The sequence below is a fragment of the Saccostrea cucullata genome, unplaced genomic scaffold, assembly GCF_032062105.1.
Source record: "Saccostrea cucullata isolate Sc308-1 unplaced genomic scaffold, CSIRO_AGI_Scuc_v1 ctg498, whole genome shotgun sequence".
NCBI classification, from domain to species: domain Eukaryota; kingdom Metazoa; phylum Mollusca; class Bivalvia; order Ostreida; family Ostreidae; genus Saccostrea; species Saccostrea cuccullata.
In genome coordinates, this window is record NW_026923078.1 from 32,742 (window position 1) to 52,760 (window position 20,019).

Here is a 20,019-nt window from a genome sequence, read left to right on the forward strand (position 1 = left end):
ATTACATATGTATTGAAACCGGATTTTTGATATGCATTGATGAAGATCAAAATATCACCACTTGATTTTATTCAAGAGATTATACTTAAAACAATTATGCAACTTGTAAATATACATTTCTAACATTATTTAAAATATCACTTTTTTCTCTATTGATAAGGTATAACACTGTTAAATCATGCTGGTTTTTTTTTTCAAGTATGTCAAAATGGAAAGAAATGTGAAAATAAATGTCGATACCCAAGTTATGGCAGCAATTGTCAGCTAGAATGTTTTTGCATTGAGGACCTGTGCAATCATGTCTCCGGATGTCACACAAATGGTAAGTACATATAATTTAACAGTGGAGTTTTATGAAGAGACTTACTTTTACATTCGACAGCTTACTTGGACATTTAAACCTGCGTCATGTACAGAGGTACGGGATTGAAAAAAAGAAGATAGAAAACATCTCAAGAGGTGAAAGTTATTGTATTCGGGGCTTAGAAATAATTTATCAAACAAAAATTATAATTGATGGTAAAATAAAATTTATTTGGATACTTTATTCACGAGAATTAAAATATCCTTTTATTTTAAATAACTTAAGAAATGAAATAACTGAATAAAGAAGAAGACACATTTCGGTAGGAAAACTCGGCAGAAGTTAGTCAAGACCTGAAGGGAGGTTGTTGAGGGTAGTAATATTGCCGTTTTCGTCCTAGACAACGTAATATGATCTTTTAAATATCCTGTTATTATCTTTTTGTTAAATATTAAGATCAATATTTTTTACTGAAAATAGCTACCGTATATTTTCCTGTTGTAAAAGTAAGCCGTCAACTGTAAAAGTCAACGTCTTTGCAAAAGTCCATTAGAAACACTCAAATGTTACTATCTCAAGTGTACTTAAACATAATAATATCAGATTTAAAAATAAAGTCCTTGTTTTCGTGAATGTTACAGAATAACCTCCTCGGTCTAGAAATGTTGTTTGAAATATAAAAGCCGAGTCGTTAGCGGAGGCTTTTATATTTCAAACAACATTTCTAGACCGAGAAGGTTATTCAGTATTATTCACGACAACAAGGAATTTATTTCTATTCTACAGTGTACCATGTCAACAAAAATCGCTAAAATACGGCTGATCGTTTCCTCAATAGAGAAACGAATTAGGTAACCATGCCTCGATTACGCTGTTCCATTTAACACCAGAGGTAAAATTTGTTTACTTACCCGTGTATGGAATGCAGACGATTTGAGCTTTCATTACATTAAAATAGCCTTTTTAAATTATTATATAATTTGCTTGTAAAATGTATTGATCAGTTATAATGAAGAGACAATAACAAAATCATGTTCCTGTTTTACTACTCTATTGGAACTAAAATCACGTAGTTTATATATATAGGGAGGTCCGTGGAATAGCCTAACTTAGCTATAAAAACCGACGTTCTTCAGCAACTTTATGCAATTTATAGTGCTTATAAATACTGCAAAAGACGACACATCGATGCGGTTTAAACAAGTATTTTATTCTACAGCCAAACATGCATTTGACTATTGTTCAGATTTGATACGTGTTTCTGATTAATTGGAAAGTAATGTTCGCGGTTTTTCTTTGATCTTTGTAATAATCGTGGTAGAATGAGTATTAAAACAGAATAGCCACCTCCGATCTTGGATCACACAACTGTTTCTTCGACTAAGTATAAGTTATTAAAATGAAAATTATATAAACAAACATTTTTAATATGTTCAACTTTAATCCATATTGTAAATCACACAAACCCGATCCTTCATAATAAACCTATTTGTCTTAAGTTTGATATGATTTAGAAAGTGTTAAGATAATAAATCAAACTGAAAGAGTTTGGTCATTTACATGTAATCACTTGATGCTCAATGTTTCATATGCAGTTGCTAATGGTACATGTATATTGCTAGATATAAATAAACTTGGTTTTCACTAAGTTTAGTTGTTTGTTTGTATGTGTAAAAATGTGGAATTAACAAACAGTGATCGATCTTTTAAAACAACATATACGTATAAACAATTAATATCTATGTTGAACTTACTACGGAAACTTTACGTCTGTTGGAGTGGCTATGGAAACTAAGTGTGCACAATTTTCATCAGTTGTTTTTTTTATTTTTATGAAGCAGAATTTAATTTTTAAAGGTCTACAAAAGAACTGTTTTTAATTGAATTTGACACTTATTGTAAATGTTGATGACTGATAAATGAATTGCATTTTCCTTTATTGTTGATTTTTTTTTTTAATATAAACCAAGCTAAATAAATAGAAATGTACATGTATCAGGCTGTAAGTGATATTTAGAGAACAGTTAACGAGTAATAACTTAATTTATCGCACATCCACATTAGGGCGGGACGAGTTGGGCAGCAACGAGTCTCGGCTAATGTGGATGTACGATAAATTAAGTTATTACGAGTAACTGTTCTATAAATAACTTGTATCATGGATAACTCCGCCTACATTCCTTATATAGCGTTAGTGGAGCGGAAACAAGTTAATATCTAGAAAAGTCTAGAATTTTTTTTGATAAACTCCGCCCACCGTCGCAAAGCATTGTGGTATAGCGCAACTCGTGTGCAGACGAACATTTCCAGTATAACAGCGAGAGAAAATGGACGACAAAATCGGCACCATCAATTTTGATGAGATTGACTTTTTAGCAATAACCGAGGATGATTTCACTCTATCACAGATATGTGATGCCATTGAAAAAGAAGAGGAACTCATTGATGGTATGAATCACTTTGACATTAACCCGACAGGCGCGAATGCGCTGAACCTCGATCTGTTTGGAGAATTTAATTTGGACGGCATGGACGGAGGTGCCACCGATAAATTCAGTGAAACGAACAGCGATGAGTCGACCAAACGTTTCGGGGGAATTTCTGATTCCGAAATTGAGAAGTTGATTTCTAGTCAAGAAAATCAAAATACAAAGAGAAATACTCGTTGGGCATTTGGGGTTTTCGAAAAGTGGCGCCAAGAAAAAAACAAGAATCTGCCTTTGGAACTTGCAGTACCGGAACTTCTACACATGGATGTTTCTACTATGAGTTATTCATCGACACATTTTGTATGCGACGCACGGAAGAAGGACGGAAGTGAATACCCACCTAAGTCGGTCTACTATCTAGTTTGTGGATTGTTAAGGTATTTGCGAGACAACAAGAGACATGACATTAATTTCTTTTCAGACTTGAAATTTGCAGAGTTTAGAAAAACGCTGGATGCTCAAATGAAATCCCTCTTGTCTAAAGGACTGGGAACTAAAGTCAAACAGGCAGATCCAATAACTCAAGAAGACGAAGAACTGCTTTGGGAAAGAGAAGTACTGGGAAACAAGTCCGCGGAAACGCTACAGTATACAGTGTTTTTTTACATGTGTAAATTATTCGGGTTGCGGGGATTTGATGAGCATAGAGACTTGACATGTGCAAACGTCACGATTGGTGAGGATGGGCGAGGTAAATACATCCACTTTTGCGGCGGTTCAAACAAGACTTTTAAGGGAGGACTTGCCCACCTATCTCTGCAAAGTAAAAACATTCGGCACTATTGTCAACCAGGTACGGTATTTTTCCTTTAGATTGATTTTTTTACATTTAAAACTACAAATTGATGAATATAAATTTATTTTTGTTACTTTTTTTTTAAAGGAGATCGATGCATAGCCGACTATTTTTATCAGTACCTTGATGCACTTGGAAACGAGGGGGAGTTTTACAGACGTCCACTTGCAGGGAACCCTATTCGATATGGTGCACAAGTTGTTGGTGTTAATAAGATTAAAACCTTCATGAAAATCATCTGCAAAAAGGGGGGTCTCATTGGAAACTTTACTAACCACAGTGGAAAGCGCACCTGTGCTAGCCAGTTGTACAGCGCTGGAATGGATGAACAGGCGATCATGGAGCGAACCGGACATAGGTCAGAGCGAGCAGTGCGGAAGTACAAACGATCATGTCCAGAGGTAGCAGAGAATGTCAGCAAAATACTTGATCCACCGGCGCCGAAAGCAATGAAAATGGAAACACCGTATGACGAAAATGATAACCAAGAACCTATGTGTGCTGAAAATACGCTGGGAAAAGTCTGTGAGAGTTTGCAGTCTATGGCCTCTAGCAGCAATTCGTCTAAACAAATTGACAACAGGGCAATGGCGGATTTGACCAACAAGTTTCAGTTTGAAAACTGTAAAATTTCGTTCAATTTTTGAGACAAACGCTTGTGACATGGCTTAATGAAGAACAATTTGAAAATTTGGTTTAAATCATACATGACAGTACATGTGTCAACTTTTTTTTTTTGTTGGTTTGTGAAAAAAAATAAAATGTGTTTTAGCACTTTGTCTTTATTTTAAAAGTGTGCAATAACAAGTTATCACATTGGAAGTTAACGCATGCTTAAGCTCCACCCCCTTTCATTTTAACTGGATTTAACATTTAGGCAACTTCAAAGGAAAAATACCGCATCCATGATACAATGTGATATTTGAACAAATTTTATTCCAATTATGTCTTAAAAATTGAGTTACGTTTAGCACTCTTGAACAGACTTTCATAAAGTGACTAGTTTACAAAAACAAACAGAATAAAAGCAAAACAATCTAAAATTAATGTATATTTACTACGCTTTCATTGATATATTTCAAACACAGATGTGAGCGCTGGTAAGAATACCGTTCATACTACCTCTGGATTTACTGGATTCACTAGATTTGATAGTGTTTTGACCACAGGTGAGCATTTAAAATACTGTGAGAGCAAACATAATTTACTTATTTTTTAACATTGTTGCTGCAAATGTCATTGTTTCAAAAGCTACAACTCATTTTTAAGAAGTAAAAGCAAATCTTATAAAAATAGATTATTTAATTGTAATAACCATCAACATGCAAAAAAGATTTGTCTTTTTTTTCAATGCATAACGTTTGTTTATCCCTTTGAAAAATCGCGATAAAAAAATTCTATGTAAGTATTTTCATTGAAAATACGATGCATATTAGGTACACAGTGTATTTATAACAAAAACATTTATTTTGCATATATTAGTACTTGCGATGAACATTTTAGTGCCATATGAGGATTTTCCCAGAAAAAACTTAAACTTTTTGAATATTCAAAACACTATTGAAGCAAAACTTTTAAAAAAAAAAATGCATGCTGTTGGAAAATCATCGTTTTGATATTTTCACAAAATATAAAAGGCCTGTAATGTCATATGCATATAAAAACAGCATTTATAGGATGTTGATATCGATGGTCGGGAATTTTTTGACTTTTACAAATAGCATTGTCAATAAAGTTTTCTTTATTATCAGACTATACGGCAATACTATATCAAAATTTTATCTACATAAATACCCTTTAATGTGGTGAACTCATATTCAAAAATCTATTTATTTGACGTCATTAATGACAAATATATGACGATATGTGCCAAGCACATAGACATTGTCAAAACAGGTGACGTTAAGCGGGAATGTAGAGAACCAATTTTTCAAGCAATGCTATATTCAGCAGGATATGACTCCTCTTCACAGGGAAAAGGGATGTTAATGATTAAAAAACACAAACATAAGTACGGGAGTCAGGTTTATGTCTAGTTTAAAGGGTTTTAGGTTGAATTGACTGGTTATCCAGGAGAAGAGAATAGATAACTTTAATCAAGAACTAAAAAGACAAGAGAGCGGGACGTCGAAGTCATAGGCCTACGTAAAGACAATTGTTAAACAATTCGATCCGTTAAGTTTTTAATCGGGACTATGAAATTGTCTGTTAAAAGAATGGAGGTGAATAACGTGGTAACTAAAACAAAATAAAATACAAGGCTAAATGTATGCTTAAATGAGTTTTTAGAGGCACAGTATCCAGAACAAATTCACAAACATTACTAGATACGTGTTGACGAAATAGAAGATATTGAAAATGTTGGCATTTTCCTAAGACACCCTGGTATTTATCGTTATTGTAAAACAGGTCACAAAAAAAATTGGAGGAAGGGAATATCTCTCTTTATGCTAAATATAAATACAATCTCATTAAATAGAACGTTTTTTAAAATGACAAATTAAAGAACGTATACAGGACTGTGATTTTTATCCGTTTAAAATTCATCAATTCATTACAAATAGACACCAAAAAATTGTATTGTCGATAATTAAGCAACAATTCTTTCAATTCATAGCCTATTATGCTTCTGATTGTAACCTGTTTCATGAAATTTAATTGGGTATTGAAACGCCTCTAGGTGGCCCATAACTTCATTGTGCAGTTACTGATTAAGATCAGAAGCACTGCGATTATCATGTATAGGATTCAACAAAATTTTTCGTAGTCAGAAGTTTTATGGTCTCTACTTGGTCGCCGGAAAACTGAAATCGACAAGCGGTCCTTTGCCAGGCGATCTGCAAACTAGTATTTAAAAAAAATCTTTGTTTAGTTCCCTAACTACTGTAACACAAGAGATTAATTTTCTTGTATTGTAGTTCTTTTAATCTCTATTTGATGATCAACAAATGATTTTCAATGGTTATGGTGACAGTGCTCCTAAAACAATTCACAATTGAAAATGATAGTCATAAAAAACAAATGTTAACAAGTACAACATAACCTCCTGATATTTCAATATTAGGAAAAAGTAATGTCCATTTCATGAAGTAATATTTATGACAGTCAGACTTCTATTATACTTTATCACACAGCATATCATCTTAGCAAGAAATAAATATGCAGTATAAATAATTAGTAAAAAAAAATCTACACAGTGCACAAACCTAAGTAAGGAATGCAGAATGGCTTCCGGTCATTGTGACATCATCACACGAGGACTGTTCACTATAAATACAATCAGGTCTTACAACTCAATTCATACAAACTATACATACATGTACTTGACAAGGAACCATCTATTATTTTTTTAACCTATAAACATACTTATAAACAAATGTCTAGATGGTAACATCAAGACATCATTTCTGACTAGTAATAAACAAGTTTCAATCGGGAAATTACTCAGTTGCATATTTCACGAAATATAGAAAAAAAAATTCACTTGTAACATAAGTACCTAATCTAATATGAATGCAAGCCAAAAATATCATTACTCACATATATCAGAAAAAAGGCGTTTCTGATACACGTCTTCACTGGTCAACATCTACTGTGAAAATACCGCCAAACGATGGCCTACTGTACATTCGGAAAATTGACCAATCAATGGACAGATTCACAAGTGTTCAAAATAAATTATAGAAATTACTTACAGCCAAATACGTTAGTATTTTCAGTTATTAAAAAAAGCATATGAACGTAAAAATAATTTTATCTTTTTATAATTTGTAAACTTTATAAAAATTTATGAATCTCGATCCCGATGCAAAATATACTTTGCCCTCTTACACTACGACAGACCATAGGACGCTGACGGCCTCAGTGCAAATTCCATATAAATCATATGAATGTTAACAACACTATTCAATTTTGATAGCATTACTTATTTATCCAACATCCCTCACACTATACAATTCAAGTCCATCTTTGTTCAAACATCAAACACTTTTTTTAATGATACACTTTATCTTTGTTAAATAGAGCTAAATCATCAAAGCAAGAATACGGATGTTATATCTGAAACCAAGAAGACGACCAGCAAACGTTTCTCAAGTATTCTGCTACAAAGTATACTTGTTCTTGGACTTTTTGCATCTATCCTGTTCATTCTGTATGTCTGTACATTTGTGATGTCATCATACAGACGATTCCGTGCTCATCAAGGAAGAGAGTTTATCGTTGAAATAAACCATGATCCGATAAATGACTATGAAAACTCGTAGGAGAGCAGCGAATGTAATATACCTGGGATATACTTAATCAAAAAAGACTAATGTGTTTAAAAAATTTCAGAAACTACCTGACATAATTGATCCTTTGTATGCCCTGCTTAGAGATACCAATTTGTTATTTTGTTACTATATATTATATTATTTACAACCATAAATTATTATTATATTGTGAACATATTTTTATCTGTTCGCATCGGGTGACATAACACCCCAGGGCTTTCCTGTCACCTCGGGGCGAATATTCTGGTATAGTCACCCGAGAAGCCATGTGGTATATGTTATATGACATTTTTAAAGTTAAAGGAAAATTTAAAATCATTAAAAATTGTTAAAATGTACACAAACAATCTAAAAATGCCTTCTTGACGTTAAGAATAACGCTCTGTTGTTTACATTTGCTAAGCAACCGACGTCATAACATCTCGAATCCGAGCTAAAATGCGTAACGTAAAAACACGTGAACGTGATCGAAATAGTGACATAACTGTTTCTGTCGAGGGTTGACATAACTGTTTCCGGCCGGACATAACTGTTTCCGGTGTGACTCGACATTTTTCAGGGTTTATAGCAAAACTTATTACATTTGTGAAACATGTATAATAGGAAAACTTATTCAAAAATGTTATATAAATTATTATTATATTGTGCAAATATTTTTATCTGTTCGCATAATATTTTGTTACATAATATTTACCAGGGTCAAGAGAGAGAGAGAGAGAGAGATGGTGATCGACACACAATTATGGCGAGAAAGTTAGACAAACAAAAGGACAAATATATGTGTAGTTGTATTTTTTCAGTCTTACATGCACTCGCAATACTGTGGGGATAGAAGGTTTTGATCTTAAAACATATTCAGGATTAATGTATATCACTTTAATACGTGTGCACAAAAAACATTTTAATTCTTGATATATCTGATAGATCAACTTTACTTTTTTAATCTGCTATTTATAAATAGTACGATACTGAATGGTAACTTTTTCAGTAGTACATGTAATAATTATCTAGAAAATATTTTGCGTTATTCTTGTGCCGAAAGGATTTGAGCTGAACCATTTAGCTCACCTGAACTGATTTTTTTCTGATAACATTTTGTCTGTTGTGCTGTTATTAGAAAGATTTCATGTTATATTTCCTGTTTTGTGGTACAAGTTATCTATTGTCAGCGTGGTATTCTTATGCATTGTAAAGTGTAGGATTAGGTTCTTACAAGGAATATATATATATATACATATATATATATATATATATATAGCATATATAGGTTTTTTTCTCACTTTGTTTGATTTAATGATATAAATTATAATGAGAGCCACTCTATCTGAGCAAATAACACCCAGAAACGGGGACCATTCACACTGTGTTAATACCCCTAGGTTCTTATTGATTGATAAAATCTGGGTGTCTCAATGTTCTTCAAATTTGTTACACCAATAACTTAACATCAATTCCATAAGATTACTTGGCACTGATGATTCTATTCTATTCTTACCCCTATTATTTTTTTTTTTACTTTCTCATACTGTCTTGATATTGTTTTGTTGGCTTATTCATCTAATTTCTAAACAGTTGACTACTCTTTCGCTTTATATTTTATGCCAAGGGTAGTCGGGTCATTCCTTTGTTTGGGATCTTCTGTACCTTTATATAATTGTCCCTTAACAATTACAGTATTATATATTTTTATGAATTACATGAAAATATGACATCATAAAAATAAGGTGTTCCCGCCATTTTAGCATATTTTGTATAAAACTGCTTATTTTAAAGGAGTTTTTCTTCCAGAAAATATAGAGCATAGCATAGAACAAGATTTATATTTTTTTCCTAAGATGTAGCTATCGAATTCTAACTAGTGACAGAAAAATTATGTATGTTCTGCACTGCGCTCTATGTTTCCCATAAGAAAAAAACATCAAGAAAAGGGCATATTTTGGCTTTTTTGTTAGATAGCAAAGATACCATTATTTCTCATGTCATGTATAGCTAGAGAGTGCATATAAATGTGAAAAATATATATTAGAAATATTTCTAATATAATCTCTTCTTTCAAATAAATCTGAATTAAACATTTCTGAATGTCATTCTAAAATATTGATTTTAAGGGGGTCAATATTGGCTCTTATCATATATACTCCTTTGTGAAAGTGCTAGAATGTGTCAATCACACCCATCCAAAAATTATTGAAGTTTCAATAATTTTTAGATGAAATAATATTTTAAATATATTTCTGTGTGAAAAGCTATTGCAATATATAAGTCGTCATATTAGAAAGATTGAGAAAATATATTAACTTCAAATCTGTTTCTATCCATCTTTAACAGAATATTTAGGATTAAATGATACAAAGAAAACTACGTCTATATTTTCGGATTTTTACCCTTCTTTAGCGCCGTTTTGAAAACAGAAATAAAAAAAAACAAAAAATGATTAAATTCTTAATTGTTGACCAGCTCCAACTGGTTTCGGTCTGGAAACCAAAACCCCAAATTAAAAGTGTAAATGGCATTCAGAAATTTTTAAATGCATTAGAATAAAATAAAATCTTTTTCTAAGTTTATGAATCAAAAATACAAAAAATGCTAAAATTCTAGTACCTTGACTTCTTCTTTTCTCTGCCTTTTTAGTTGTTGAAATACTTGATTTTGCTTGAAATTTAGTATGCGTTGTTGTTACTCGATTTTTCATCAACCTTAATGTCTGATAACTGAGACAAACTGTCGAGGTCTTTTTGACGAGGTAACATGACGTATCTGGAACGAAATATCATTAAGATATATTGTATCTCTAATAATTGAAAAGAAAAGTAAATTTTTTAAATGAAAAACTGAAAAGAGTTTAGCGATATTTAAAAACAAATATTTTGAGAGGGTCGACTGGGGTATACTGTAATTCAGTCACATATTATCATTAAATCATGAAATCATGGACACCCTAAAAAAACATTAGACCTAGTATAATCAAATTATGAATAATTTCCATCGGACAACTTTGAAAATTGCATCTTTTTGTCTTTCTTCGATTTTCTTTTTTCCAGTGGCTTGTCTTTTGCACTTAATTAAATTTTAACTTAAATCTAAATATAACTAGATGCTGTCATGAGACAGTAATACCCGCACTAAGGTGTTTGCCTCTAAATGCACACTCCTTAAAATTGGGCTTTACCAAGGAAAAAGTGAATATAATTCAATAATTTACATAATACATGTATTCATCAAATTGAGCACATTGGCGGATCCAGAGGGGGGTTCCGGGGGTTGGAAACCCCCCCCCTTTATTTTTTGCCAAGTGGAGAAAGAGATAGAAAGAAGGGGGATAAAACGTTTCCCGAGAATAAGTATTTGTACGTCTTACTTAAATATGTATTGAATAGATAGATACTCACACATTTAGTTTTTTTCCATTCACCTTCACTATAACTTTTTATGAGTGAATGGTAGAAAATATTCTACTTATTTTTATATATCTTATATATGATATGTAACATGCGAGGTTAAATTTGATATTAGATTCCCGCGATCTTAATTTGGCTGTGTTGGCTATATACAAGAAGGTGCCATTTTTTAAAACTAAATCTTATGAAGGAACTAAAATTTAATTCATTGTTTTATACCCAACCCAAAAAGGATTTTTCAAATTCTTGAAGAAAATTCATTCTACTCTTCGGAAATGCTGCAAATCCATTCAATTATAAGGCTTAATACTGACTGGGGGTACCTTTTCAAAGAAAAAAGGACGTAGAACAAAGATATTATTTTCCACAATCTTATATTTTTCCATTCATGTGTGTGTGAATCTTTGCCTGAGAGTGTGTAAAGGGGAGGAGGTTAGAGGGACACAACCCTGGAACCCCCGCTCCCCCCCTTTCAAAAATTGCTGGATCCGCCCCTGGAGCATAATATGTTTAGGTGACCGTGTGACCCATGGGCCTCGATCTTATAGGTATTTCATTTTCTTAATTCGTTACCAGTCTGAAATTTAACAACAGAATTTAATTAATGATGTAAATTAGGTTTGATAAAGGGGGATATAAATTTTTGGCCCATAATTAATACTTTTTAAATCTATTTTCTCATATAGATCAACAACAAATAATATTATTCAAATTAGTGCAAAGCGTTTTAGATGATTTTTTCAAAATGTACAAACTTTTTGATATTTGATTAGGCAGAAACACCTTTAAAGCTGCCATATACCCAATCAATTTAGTCAATCTCCCACCCCCACCCCTCTCCGATCAACACACACACACAACACACCCTATTTGCCTGTTTTTGGAAATAGGCCTAGATGGCAAAGTTAAGATAAAACATCTTTTGTAAATGATAATTTTAAATTTGTTCTTGTACTATAAATGTATCTGAACACCTGCATCACATTGGGCCTGCGTCACGTACCCAACTTAAGTATTAGTTTTACCATGATCATTTTTAGATTGCACTGCACGTGCAGACTGTGGTGTACACATCATTGCATATATGTCAGTAGGAATTATTTTGTGTTTAAATTGGATTATGATTCATGAAGTTTACGGGACCTATGTCGGTAAGTACAAGAGTTGGTACAGATTTGGGTAAAATAGTCTGAAATGCAACTGGTTAGGTTATAGTTTAAAGAATCAAAGGTCATCCGATGCTGCAATGAGACGAATTTCACATTCTGAAGAGTTATCGCCCGTTATGGACGTTACATTCAGTTACAAGATACAGAATTTTTTCTGGGAGGGAGGGGGATTTCCAGACCAGAATTTCCTGAGAAGAAGAAAAAAAAAAAGAAAAGTTATGGTGGTCTCTGTTTTCTAGGGTGGAGGGCATCCAAAGTCATTTTTATTTGCTTCAGTATATATTATAGTCCTGCAAATTCCAGGGGGGGGGATCTCCAAATCCACTCCCTGTCCCTGTAATGACAAATGATCATGTGACTCCTAAATAGTAGGAAACTTTTTCCATTTGACTATACATAATTTTTTTTGGTGTTATTATGCTATGTAAATTTAATGGTATGAAGGTTGTGAAACCCTGGAGGTCATCCCCACTCTCCTAATGAACTGGAAATGTTCACAATATGACTGCATTAAATTAAATAAAAGTGCATCAATGATAAGATTACTTGACATTTTATTCATCAACCTATCCTCCTAGAATTAGGAATGAAAATCATTCAAATGGATGGACCCCATTAAACTATTTGTATATATAAACTTTTTTTTAATGTAAAAACAAGTAGTAGTTTGCATACATGAATACCTACATGTAAGGGGGCGCTTATAGGGGCGGGGGGGGGGGGTAAATAGGGATTTTACGGAGGGATGTTTAACAACAAACAAACAAATGACATAAAACACAATATTGATTTGTGTTAAGAAATATGAAGGGGATTTTTCCATGTCATAAATCTTCCTCTCAAGAACAGCAAGGGCATTATTGTCCCCCATTTTTGGAAAAGGGAGGGAACATTAAATCTCATTTGTCTGTCTGAGTCTGTCCATCTTTGACAGCATGTGCATGCATCTTAAATAGATTTAACCTTGGTCAGAACTTTTGAATAATAGGAGATAGGGTTTTCATATTTCACATGTTACGATGTACATTACCACAAAACTTTCTAAATGTACTATGATTTTTTAACTCAAGTGAGACCTTGACCTTAAAGTTTTACCTACTTTCAAAAAAAAACATTTTAAATCGATCATTTTAAAAGAGAAAAGATAGGGCATTCAAATTATACATGTATATTACATATGAAAAGACTTTTCTAAATATATCATGACGTTTGACTCTGTGACCTTGACCTAGAAGTTTAACCTACTTTTCAAAAATATTATATTATATAATATGTAACTTTTGATTGAAAAGAGATGGGACTTTCATATTTGACATGTACATTACCTTCAACAAAATATTTCCGAGCATGCTATGATTTTTCCCCTTTGACCTAATTTTCATACATTGACATATGATAGGGGTGCATATTTGACACACAATCTGCCATAAATTACGGCATCATTCACTAAAATACAGAAAGCAGAGGATCACAATTATTTGAATTTGCTTGTATAATCTTGATATGGAAACATCCTCATTTAATGTAGATTCAAGTTTTTTATGCCACACCATGATCAGGAATACATGTATAGTTTTTGTCATGTCCATCCTCCATCCTCCACCCTTCCATCTGTCTTTCCATTGAGCTCAAAGAAACTTTCTAGATATTCTTATCAAAGTTCATATGTTGATGCATATACTGATGTAAACTATCCAACTGCAGCAATATTTTTTTACCTTGACTTTTCCTTTGACCTCCCCTTAACTTTTCTTTAAATTAGTGTTTATAGCTTTATTTTAAAGAAACAATTCAAGTTGTGTAATGAAACTTCACATGATGATACATAGATTACTAATGTAAGCTTTACAATGCTTCACTCTTTTTGACCTTGATATTTCCTGTGACCTTAACCTCACTTTTCTAGAATTAATATTTAGATCAGTTTTGAATAAACAATTCAAGATATATTATTTATCAAACTTCATATGCTAATACATACTGCTGAGAGCTGTTAATGCATCAACTTTATTTTGACCTTAAGTTTTCTTTTGAACTTGACCTCACTTTTAAAATATGTATTTATCTAAGTTTTAAATAAACCATTAATTATATTTTTATCAAACTTCATATGCTAATAGTAAATTCATACTGATGTGAGCTTTTAAACTGCAACAACGTTTTGACCTAAACTTTTCCTTTGACCTCTCTTTTCTTAAAAAAAGTCTTAAGCTCAGTTTAATTAAACCATTCAAGATATTTTTATCAAACATAATATGCTGATATGTATTAGTGAGAGCTATTCAACTGCATCAAAAACTTCACCTTGCACATTCCTGTGACCTTGACCTCTCTCCTCTTTAATTTGTATTTTGCTTAGTTTTAAATAAATAATTTAAGACATTTTTATGTTAAGCATGCACTCATACATAATTTGGTGAGAATTTATTATTTATATCCAATTTATTTAGATTTTAGTTTCAATTCTAAAGAAACTGTTCAAGATATTTTCATCAAACTTTATACTCTAATACAAACTTTCATGTACAGTAGCATTAATTAGTAATATACATCTGGCGGGACATTCATGTCCTATAGACATATTTCTAGTTTTTCAAATCATCACCTCACTGGCTAGGGTCAGGCCACAATTAGGGATCAAAGTTTTTTTTTTTTACACATACACAAAACAAACCAATCATTTTCAAAATGATCATGGTTTAAAGCTAATGCATAAAATATTAGGGAAGTTCTTGAAAGCAGGGTTATTAAACATATCAATATATATATATATATATATATATATATATATATATATATATATATATATATATATATATATATATATATATATATATATATATATATATATATATATATATATATAAATTTCTACCCCCATTTGACCCCCCCCCGGCAAAATTAAAATTCCTAAACCTTACTGCACATCTACATGACACCACCAACCATCTCTTAAAAGATGATTAGGCTACTGAGTCAAATGTAAGAGGAGTTCAGGGAAGACGGGACTATTTGCATAAAAAAACGTCATTTTTTGACCCCCATTTGACCCCCCGGGGCAAAATCAAAATTCCGAAACCTTACTGCACATCTACATGACACCAACAACCAACTCCCAAAAGATGATTAGGCTGCTGAGTCAAATGTAGAAGGAGTTCAGGGAAGAAGGGGCTTTTTGCATAAAAAACGTCATTTTTCGACCCCCATTTGACCCCCCGGGGCAAAATCAAAATTCCGAAACCTTACTGCACATCTACATGACACCAACAACCATCTCCCAAAAGATGATTAGGCTGCTGAGTCAAATGTAAGAGGAATTCAGGGAAGAAGGGGCTTTTTGCATAAAAGATGTCATTTTTTCGACCCCCATTTGATCCCCCGGGGCAAAATCAAAATTCCGAAACCTTACTGCACATCTACATGACACCACCAACCATTTGCCAAAAGATGATTAGGCTACTGAGTCAAATGTAGAAGGAGTTCAGGGAAGACGGGGCTTTTAGCATAAAAAACGTCATTTTTCGACCCCCATTTGACCCCCCGGGGCAAAATCAAAATTCCGAAACCTTACTGCACATCTACATGACTCCACCAACCATCTCCCAAAAGATGATTAGGCTACTGTGTAAACTGTAGGAGGAGTTTAGGGAAGAAAAGTGTGACAGACGGACGGACGGACGGACGGACAGACGGACGGACGGACGGACATGAGTAACAACAATATACCCGAACATTCTTTAGAAAGTGCGGGTATAAATACATTTATATAAAATATAATTAACGATAATTGTACTTACGCAAGGAGGCCATTGATGATTGGAAGTAATATGGACAAGGTGGACGCATTTTCACACAGTCATTTGATTCGCTAGGGCTTATTTCAAGATTTCTTTTAGGAATATTAAAAGAAACACAATAACCTACAACAATTGATTTTTATTTTTATTTGTATGATACTTAGTATTTTGTGAGTAGGTATTTCGTAAGTACTTTTACAGTACTCATAAAAAAGTGACAATTCTCAATTTAATACATATTGTTAAACAAATTCACCTAGTCCATTAAATATCGGTGCACACAATTCAATAAAGGAATCCTTAAATGTGTTTAAGACACAATGATATTTAAAGTTTCTTGGTTCTGTGCAGTTCTGAAATTGTGCATAATAAGCACAGTTTTTCCTGATTGCTGCCTTTTCTATACCCAACTTCGTTGACGGACAGTTATCCACGTATGAAAGGGTTTCCATTGAATACAGGCAAGGAACTTGAGTCCTATTGCCCTAAAATGACACCTTGAATTGTTTATTGCAGTAAAGATAATCGATGAAAAACGTTCTGATATAATTCGGTATATATGAAATTAAAAAAGAAATACTTTATAAATTAAACAAACATAATACAAAACCTGAATGAAAATTAGTAAAAGAAGAAAAACTCGGCTGATCCTCATTTTGCTTTTTCTGGATTTATCCTTTTCTGTTGGAATATTTAAAAACAATATTGTTTCAATCTTGAAAACTAATTAGATCCTTTGCTTTTAAAGTACTTTTGCCAATTGCTTTTCTTCCCTAATTTTTCTATTTACGATAAATTGTTACAATACAAACTAAGAATAAGAGGAAGTTTATGCATGAAATATAGTCTTCCATAATTATAATAATTATAATATTTGATAAAATATGAATACATGTCCTTTTGAGACAAGCAGTAATGCTATATATATTTGTGCATGTCCTCTCTTTATAACTAATAAATGATAAAAACCATTCATTGATATAGCATGAAACTCACGGTTTTTCCGCGTAGCTTAGTGGTAGAGGATCTGCTCTAGAGTTGCTGAGAAAGTTGAACCTAACGTCGGGGATTCAAGTCTCACCGGAGGACGCGGAGACCTGTCCTTTGGATGAGACCGTATCAACTTATGTCACATGTCGCAGTAGGTGTTAGCAAGAGAAAGATCCTTCCCTGCTCAGAGGCCCTCAGTGCCGAGCATAGGACAAAATTTGCAGCTCTCCATCGGCAGAAAGTAGTTTCTTCATATGACAGAATCATTCTTGAGAGGGAGGTTAATCAACAAAAAAAAAAACATCAAATTCAGAGCATATTGTTTAAAGTTATAAGCTGTTTATAATCGGTACATGTAAAGTATACATGGATATGATAATCGACTCAACCGGGTATGGCACAGACTTTTCATGTTGGGCAAGCGCATGATTTTATTTTTGAAGTTCTTCCAAGATAATTTTATTTCAAACAGTGCGAGACTTTTATAAGACGTCATTTATTCAGAATATCACTTTTGTATAGGGGGAATCTGTAATCGTGCAATGTCAGGGCTAAATAGAAATATACTTCAACTTCTTTGTGCTATTTGACTGCAATAGGCAGGTATCTGCGGAAAATTTAACAACACTTGTTTATGTGTGAATCGCCTTCAAAGAACCAGTGTCTTCTAACGTCAAACAAGTGACGTTTTAATCGAAACTCACATTTATGCTGCAGATTTATAAACAATTAATATTGAATCATGCCACTAACTTTAATATATACTGCTTGATGTTTTGTTTTTTGTTTTGTTCTTAAAGTTGTGCCTTATTTAAATTTTCTGCTAATATGCTATATTACGGAAACCCATTAGTGCCAACTTGTATATATAAAGGAAAAGCAATATAATAGTGAATTTTAAAGTAGGGCTCAGAGTGTCGAGAATATCATTAATAGCACCTCACCTTTGTCCCTTATGATTAAACTGTCATCTAAGTAGGGTCAACACAACTTCTCTATAGCTTCAAAGTGCTGAGCTACTTTTTCTTTTACTGTTTAATATAGTTTTTCTTCTCAGAATCCGAAAACATGTGTAGCATAAATTGGCGCAACTTTGGTTCCTATTGCCGTCATAACTTTTGTCTGTAAACCATGTCATTAAAATGCATGAAATTATTTTCCAGGATGAATTGTAGACTCTCTACATCACATCTCAAGTTCAATATTACAAAATGATAACCCTTTCATGAGGTCTTTACAAAAAAGGATATCATCGAGCAAAAGAGCGAGGTCGATATGCTTTTCTGTAAAGATCTCATGAAATATAATTTGTTAGATTACAACCCTGGTTTTACAGGACAAAATTGTAAACGTCCTTGTCCATATCCAGGGTTCTATAACGGCTGTCTAAAACATGTAATTGTGCAGAGGAAAACTTTGAAAAACAAAGAAGGTGCCAAGGTATGTACTTCATCTTAACCTTTTGGATTTTCCTAAAAGAGTGTAATTCTTATATTTTCCCCTAGAAATGTATTTTTCCACAGAATAATTCTTTTAAATACAATGAATTTATTCCAATTTTGAACATTTAGCCAACATTGGCACTAATTAAGCATAGAAAAGTTCCTGCATTTTCAATGAATATCATAGTTAAAAGGGAGACATTTATCATTTTGCATTAAAATTTTTGCAATCAGATTCGAAATAGAGCAGTATAATGCTTATAGTATTGTTTTATCGATACTGGTATATTTTAAAATTCGCACAGAAAAAAATCTACTCGGTTTTTATTCTAATTTACTTTATGATACTAATAATTGATACCTTTAGAATGAGGGACAATGGCGTGGAAGATTGAAGTCATAAACATTGATTGTCCTCCGCTACATAGGATCGTGGTGAATCAAAGCATCGCATTTAGCGAATCGCGTCTCGTTGAAAACAAGCCGTCAGACATTGGCTTGACCATCGGACTGTGGGTTCAGTAAAGACCACGATCATCGGTGATGAACGCAGACCATCGGACTTAATTGGGCGACTCTATCGCACTATGGCATGACAATCGCACTTCGGAGTCTTAAACACGTATTTATTTTTTTTTTCTTTGATAACCTTTAAGACCCTTTCTTTAATTTAGAGCTTCAGTTTATCATTATAAAATTTTAATTAAATTATTTAATCTACAATTTAAAAATTTTGTTGAATTTTACTAATAACGTGGAAAAAAGATGTTTTAAATCATGATTTCTTCCTGTTATTTGAAAAATGAAGACGTTTTATATGACTGATCAGTTAAAAGAATTACACCATGTAGGCTATGAGTGAAAATTAGCGACATCAATCAACCAAACTTGTAAGAGATTTATTAGGACCCGACACTCCAAACCACACTTTAAAGTAGATATGTTTTTGCATATAGCAGATTAATATCTGATTTGAATTATGCAAGTAGTTGTAGAGTGTTTCGGCTATTAAGAAGCCTCATCAGGGGTCACGGACATAAATCATGGTGTTTGTTTTAGGTGAGACCGGATTATCTCGTCACCTGTATTCTTGTGTTTGCTGTAAGCAATAATTGGTTGAGAATGAAATAAAGTTTTGCATTCTGGATTTCTAAGAATGGTGTTCCAATATTTTAGAATTCGTTTTTTCAGTCCTTTAACGCAAGGGTTAAATTTAGTAACCAGTACTGTAGGGTTACGTAATGACTGTTCTTTAGTCTTTTTGATGATGAGTTTTGATCGGTTTGTGTTGACCGTTTCCTTGATAATAGGATCAATTTCCGAAGTAGAGTAACCTCGCTTTGATAAGTGCGTCTTGAAG

At 32.8% G+C, this 20,019-nt stretch overlaps 1 long non-coding RNA gene across 1 annotated transcript; it reads left to right on the forward strand.

Annotated features, from left to right (window-relative positions):
• The first annotated feature begins 215 nt into the window (after positions 1–215).
• LOC134263110 (uncharacterized) lies at positions 216–8,698 on the forward strand. The gene is made up of 4 exons (XR_009991183.1): positions 216–322; positions 4,678–4,758; positions 7,613–8,060; positions 8,568–8,698. It is a non-coding gene; the product is annotated as an uncharacterized LOC134263110 (long non-coding RNA).
• Positions 8,699–20,019: the final 11,321 nt, after the last annotated feature.